Raw genomic sequence first — 6,992 nt, 5'->3', positions numbered from 1 at the left:
CTGGAGCGCTCCGGGCCGCACTGCGGGCGGAGAGGCCCGCCGAGCACAAAATGGCGGCCGGGGAGAGGCCGTCGTGGATTTATGCGGTGTCCCCTCTAGAAGGTGGGGGTCTCTCTGCACGGCTCTGCCTCCCCCAGCCTCCTTGGAGGAAGTCCTCCGGTTAATCCCCCTTTGTAGGCAGGGGAGATGGGTGAAGTGGGTGCTGGTGTCCCGCAGTGGGTCCTGAGTATACGCAAGTGATTCATGCACCTAAAGCCATGCACAAACAGTGGAAACACAGGTGGAAAGCAGCTCCTGGAGGTGTTTTAAGCCAGGCCCCTGCCTTCAGCAGGATCACCCAGAGACAGCTGTCCTGTGCTGTGTCCCCTTGGGGTTTAAGTATCTCCAGGGACAGAGGCCCAGCTCCTCTCTGGGCAATTTGTGCTAGTGCCTGACTGCTCTAACAGCAAAAACAGCTTTTCCATATGTGTCAGTGTGTTTCACTTTGTGCCCATGTATTGCTGAGTATCAGGAATCCAATTAGAGTGTAATTCACCTCCTCCATCCTTCTGCTCTTCAGCAAACCCTCTGTTAACATCTGTCCTTCAAAGTCTTTGATTTGAGGTTTCTTGCACATTAGTAACGGCAACTTTGGCTGTAAAAAGACACCCTGCTGTCATTTATGCTTCTGTATGCCACCTCAGTATGGAAGACAAAAACGACCTCGTTTCTCACACATACGCTTTATGGGTTTAGACTTGCCTTAGTAAGCTCAGGAGTTCAGAGCTGTACTGAGCAATTTTAATGGCGTACCTGCTGTAGTGTTCCCTGCACCTCCACAGATCGGAGGAAGAGATTCTCCTGATGCTACAGGCATAGATTTTGGTGGGATGAGCTGGAGCCCTGTAGATGTGCTGTGCTTCATAGGTTGTAGCAGGGCAAAAGCATACACCAGAGTCTAACTCCTTGAGTGATTTGCTCCCATGAACTGGCATGTGAGTTAGGATTTCATGAGTTATCAGAAGGATGAAGAGCTGAGCAGTCCAGTAATGACTGTGAGCACGTACACCCTCTGGCTGACTCACTGCATGCTGATTGTCCTTGCCTGTGAGGCAGGCTCTCTGTTTCCAGTGAAATGGTCACCCTCATTCTGTCCCTTTGAAAAGTTCTTTGAGGCTGTTATTTCACAGCCTAGCCCTCTTGGAGATCTCAGATGTTGGCAGGTATGGTTTATAGCTCAAACGTGTTGTCAGCTGAAAAGCAGGATCTATCCACCACATAAACCCCCCCCCCCTTTTTTTCACTAGCTATGACTGTATGTGTCTGATCAAAAAGTTGTTTCTTATGTTCTGATATTAAAATGTCTCCATAGTGGTATAGTAATAAAACCATATTAATGCTCTGCTATCTTTTTAATTTAATGAGCTGGATGTTGGAAATTAAAATTCTAAACAATATTAAATACGTATGCTTTAAAAAAGAGTTACACGTAATTTTTTAAGGTCTTTTTTGTTCACTAAGAGAAACCTTGTGCTAAAAAGACCTACTGTTGCCATTTATATTTTTGTTTACAAAGTTCTTCTTACAAAGTTCTTTGAGGAAAAAAGAGTATACTTCCACTTGAATATATTTATTGATGACCTCTTTACACCCTTTGAATTTATTGATGTAATTGTAAAGTAACCATGATTTCTGGGTAATGTAATAATTTGCCAAAGGAAACTGCAATATAACACGTTCAGTAAGTTAACGGTAAAACCAGAAATAAGCAGTCATCTTCATCTGGTACAGCTATGCACAGAGCAGAGTATCCCCATGACAGACGATAAGTGAGGGAATGAGCCATTCCAGAGTTGTATGAAGCTATCTTTACTTCCATTATTTCTGCGCTAGGATTATTTATTTCATTTCTACTATTAAACCCTTCAACCTTTTCCTTTCCTGACTCTCATCACTGTCATTCCAAGGTTTCCAGGCCTAGCAAAGCATGGTTTTTAAGTTTTTTTCCCATCATCCTTTCCCAGACACAAAGACATGACACTTGAAAACATCTTGTGAAAGCTGTTATCACTATTTAATCTGTAGTTTTTGGATGATGTATAATTAATGGACTCATTGGATGAACAAAGAGAAAGCATCAGAAAGTCCATCTCGGTATTATTGCTACTATATGAATAGGGATGGTGTAGGGGCCAGAGAGTAGAAAAGCTACATTTAGCTTTTGTGTGGGTGCTGAGTTTTAAAAATTCCAGCATCCCTTCTCATTCTCAAATAAAGAACATTTTGAAGGATGCATAATGATATGACAAATCATATTTAGTATAATTGTGTCATCATTTTTTGAAGGCTGCCAATGACTAATCCACTTATCTTGGAAATACTTCCATTCCAATATGCATTAGTTAAGTTGGGAAGGAAAGTATCTACTTTTACCTCCCACCACATTCTTAAGATTTCTCTCTGTTCTTATCATTTTAAAAAGCTCAAGGCATTGCATACAATTTCTGATAAAGGAGGAAAGTGTGACAGCATGCATCATGCAGGGACAGAGATACTACAATTAATTTGTCGTAGACACTCCAGGTACCAAGAACCTTTAGGAAATGTAGATAACACTAGACAAACTACCATGCTAGCATTGATGTATTGGTTTGAGTGCCTTGCATGTCTAAAATGACATCTCCATCAATGTGTCACTTGGCTCTGGCAGAACTGTGAAAGAAAAAATCTGTGTTGGCTGCTTTCAAGTAGATGTTAAAAACAGTGAACTCCAATTAAGAAATGGAAGTTCACAGCAGAAAAGGGTATTTTTCTAATATTGATGTTTCACTAACTGCCTTTTATTTGTTTTCTTTTGGGGCATAAGACATGGGAATGAAACTGATTACATGAATATAGGGAGAAGAGTTTATGTCCCCGGTTCCAGTCCTGAGCACTGTAGTCAGTGAGTGAAAGCTACTGATTTCTGTGATAACTGTCTGCTATTACAACACATGTCATTGCCTCACCCCAAAGACATAAATAATTCTAGTCTGGTCAGTGAGGCTGTAATAATGCTTAATATCAGTATGCAACTTAAAAACCAAACCAAACCAAACCAAACCACCACCACCACCACCAACTTGTGCCTAAATGGACAAGGTAAAGAAGTTTGCTAATTTCTCAAGTGATGGGTCTTGGAAGCCAACTGTAAAATTGCAGTAACACCATTGTTTTGTTAGTATATTAAAATACGATTTTTATAAGTATGATATGTGCTGTAAGATTGATAGTGAATGTGTGTAGTATGTAGAACTGGTGTATGAAAATGGACCAGCCAAAAAAAATGTTTTGAACATGTGTCTTGTTAAAACGTTGCAGAATAGCCCCTGTTCCCTGATGTGTTAAGTACAGGCTAGTGCTTTACATCAAAGATATGTCCAGTACAGACAGATGAGGAGGGAGGGAGGCAGTAGGTGAGACAGCGAAGAAGGAGGCTTCAGCTCTCTCATGCTTGAGTTGCCTTACCCAAACAGAAATCATAACAGAGAGGGGCTTCTTAACTTCTGACATCCTGCCTTGGTGACCCAAATAATAACTGGAAAAGGCTGTGGGTTTCTACCTTCTCCTTCTGACATGCTTCACCATGACAGTGAGAGAAGCTCTCAAAATGGGACCTAATTATTTTGAGATCATCTGAAAATTTATTCTGGGCTGTTGACGTCTCAGCTGGCTACTTGCAGCTTAATGATATCCCAGACAGCACAGAAGTGGCAACACTGGAGCTGAGATAACTGCCTATGGCTGATTCAGCAGACTCTTACCCAAAATTCAGAGACTATCAACTTATTTCCATTGGGAGGGGAAACAGATGGTAGACGTGCTTATTTCTTTGAGAACGTCCTAATTTACAACAAAGTCCAAAAGCCTATCTACTTTAAGAGGAAAGAATTCAAACAAGAGCATAACATATTTGTTTATAGATCCAAACCTCCTTTAGCCGGTGCTCTGCCCAAAAGTGCCTTTGAGGCTTTTCATCAGGATTACATTATTCATGAGTGTCCAGAAGATCACTGCTGTTGCTTTTGTTTCATGTTCTTACTTCAGCTTCTCTCACCCTGTCATGCACATACTACCATGGAAGACTACCTAGTGAAACCCTTGTGCATATACAGCTTATATTTCTCAGTGGTCTCACATTTGATTGTTTGGTTGTTTTGTACTGTCGTCTGTAACCATGTTTTGGTGGTATATGGCATGAGTTCAGCCACCTGGTTTCTTCAAGGAGTACTGTCATTTCTTACAGATATCACAAACACGATTTTACGTTGCAAGTTCCATGAGGTTTAATCAAGCCCACAGTACGAATGTGTTGTGGAAGAGCCAGGAAACACATTTTTTCTGCTTTTCTCCTTTTTCTAATAGCTATCTGTTAAAAAGGGATAGGGAAGAAGTTTAGGTGTCCCTTGACAATAGGGGTTAAGCATTTTTAGCATTTGCATTGGTAACCACTGGATGTCACTAATGCTTCAGACAAACATAGAAACCCATGCACATTTTTCAGGCTGTAAAAAAAAATGACTTAAGGAGCAGAAGGTCTTGAGAAGTATTTCTTTGTGGAATCGGGAGCAAATTATATCAGTGCTCAACAAACGTAGATCTGGTTGGGATTACCAGGTTGTGTTGAACATCATAACTTTATTAGTGGCAAATGGATCCTCTGTTGTAAAACTCTGGGAAACAAAGCCTTCAAGGGTTTCTTGCACAGATCAGTTGAAAAGCATGAGCATAACCAAGCTGGAAGAGAAACTCCACACTGGAAAATGAGTTGTGGTGTATGTATAAAGTACCCTGCATGTAAGTGTATGCACACACACACACACTGTTCACCTATTATCACTACAAGAGAGGAAATAATGAAAAAGGCTCAGATGTGCCACAGTTGTGTAAACCAGTTAAGAGAAAAAATACACATCTGAGGATTTTAATAACTGTACTTTAAAATGGTGAAACATCTTCTGGCCAACATCACCACATAGGTGCCATGTCTGCAAACCTTTTCAGAGGGTTTGCACTGCAAGTCTCAAGAAGACGACATATCATGATTTTTTGCATTAAATTAGCAACCACTGTACCTGCTGCAGATGTATCTAGGACTTCCAGACTTCTGTTCTAGAAATCCTAGAGAGAGATTTCTATTTATGCAGCACATTTGCCAGATATCAGAAATACCCCAGCTGCTTCACATTTGCTGTGAATGTAGAGATCAAGTGTAGAGCCGCCGTGCAAGGGATGGGTGTCTATTGGCATCCAGGCAGCTGCTTTGGTCAGATCCAGTGGCCTCAGATGGCTTCCCCCTGCTGGGAATGCCATGCGTTTCTAGTGTACCACCAGCCATCTGCCAGGGGCTGCCTGATTTCTAGAAATCCTAGCAAAGTTGTCAGATTCTGCTTTTTCTTCCAGGACAAAAGCTGCAGGAAGGAAAAGAGGGCATGCCAAGCCCAAAATGAATCTATAAACAAGCAGCATAGAGCAGAAATGAAGTTATATTATAAATACAGTAAGATCATTGCAGTCTGGGGACTGGCCCACATGTTAAGGCAAGTTGCTTTTGTACACATACACATATTCGATCAAACTATCAACTCATTCTTTGTTCTTTTGCTATCCCTATTTTGAACACTACTTTTTTTTGCTTTGCTTTCTAGTAATTTTCGACTGTCATTTCCCTCCATTTCCAGTTTAAAGTTTCATCACTGTTTCAAAGTTGTAGTCATTTTGATGATTGTTCATTAAAGCCTGAGCACAAATGTGGGCAATAGTCACACGGTTATATGCTAGGTGTGAGTTTTATGGTGTGGTATATAAAAAACAAACAAACAAACAAAAACACTGGCAGACTATAATGAGGCTCAGTGTGCTAATCACCTTGGTATAACTCTTATGATTTCATGTGGATTATACCAATAGAACAAAAATTTACTTTCTTAATATGAACAAAAAGGCATGCTGAGCAATGAGGCAACATCAGCAAGTGGGAGCTGAATATAGGAGAGACATCTGCAGTTCTCTGGGACTGATCGTTCATAGACAGCATATCCATGGCTCTCTTCTGTCAGTACTTGGGTGAAGGACAGATGCTTGCAAGCTGTGCTATCAGTGCCTTTGTAGGACTGCATCCTTATTTTAGACCTTGGAGAGCTGAAACTTTAATCTTGGCTCTGACATTAAGTTCCTTTCTGATCAGAGGCAATGCACTTAACCTTTACTTGACTCCATTCCTCCACATTTTTAAAAATGACTCTGCACAGCTAGAAACTTAGAGTGATATTATTTAAAAAGGAAAAAAAAATCCTAAACTCCATTTAAGCTAAGCTTACCCAAAGGTCTGGAAAAACCTCTCTTTTATGAGAAAAGCTGTATTTGATTGGAATTAATTTTGCCCCTTCCTACCAGGATGCTGTCAGGCTGCATCGTTTTCTTCTAAGAAGAATTCTTAATCCTCATGCAGATGGGAAGTAACAATAAACACCATCTGCTGTAAATTAGGTTACTCTCTTAGCAACCTGTGCGATCAGGCTCTGCCTCAGCCTCCCATTTTTCTGTGCTGAAGTACGACTGGCACTTCAGCCTGTATCAGAGCAAGTGATCAGAAAGAAAGTGGAAATGAGAAGTGAAAAATCTTTCTTCGTCCCTTCCTGGTGAGATCCTTCCCACCCTGCCAACCCTGTCATGTTATAATGGAGGAGCTCTGCTCCTCACCCACCTTCCCCAGCATCCCAGCTCCTCCTGGAGCAGTGGGACCAGAGTCACCAAATGCTGGCAACCTCTTGCAGCTGCTAAGTGCTAGGAGCTAGCCCAAAAACGAAATGGGACCAGCAGGGGAGGGTTGCTTACTAGCTGAGAGACAATTGAAAGCTGCCTGCTGCTGGCAGAGCTGCTGGGGAAGAGGGCCAGCAAGGCACTCAATTGTTACCTGGCCTCCTCCAGCAGGTCCCATCCCATGGGTGCTGTTTGCCTCCCTGAGCAGCCAT

The sequence above is a fragment of the Anser brachyrhynchus genome (genome assembly GCF_964034855.1).
Source record: "Anser brachyrhynchus genome assembly, chromosome: 3".
Lineage (NCBI taxonomy): Eukaryota > Metazoa > Chordata > Aves > Anseriformes > Anatidae > Anser > Anser brachyrhynchus.
Note: the sequence above shows the minus strand (reverse complement) of the source record.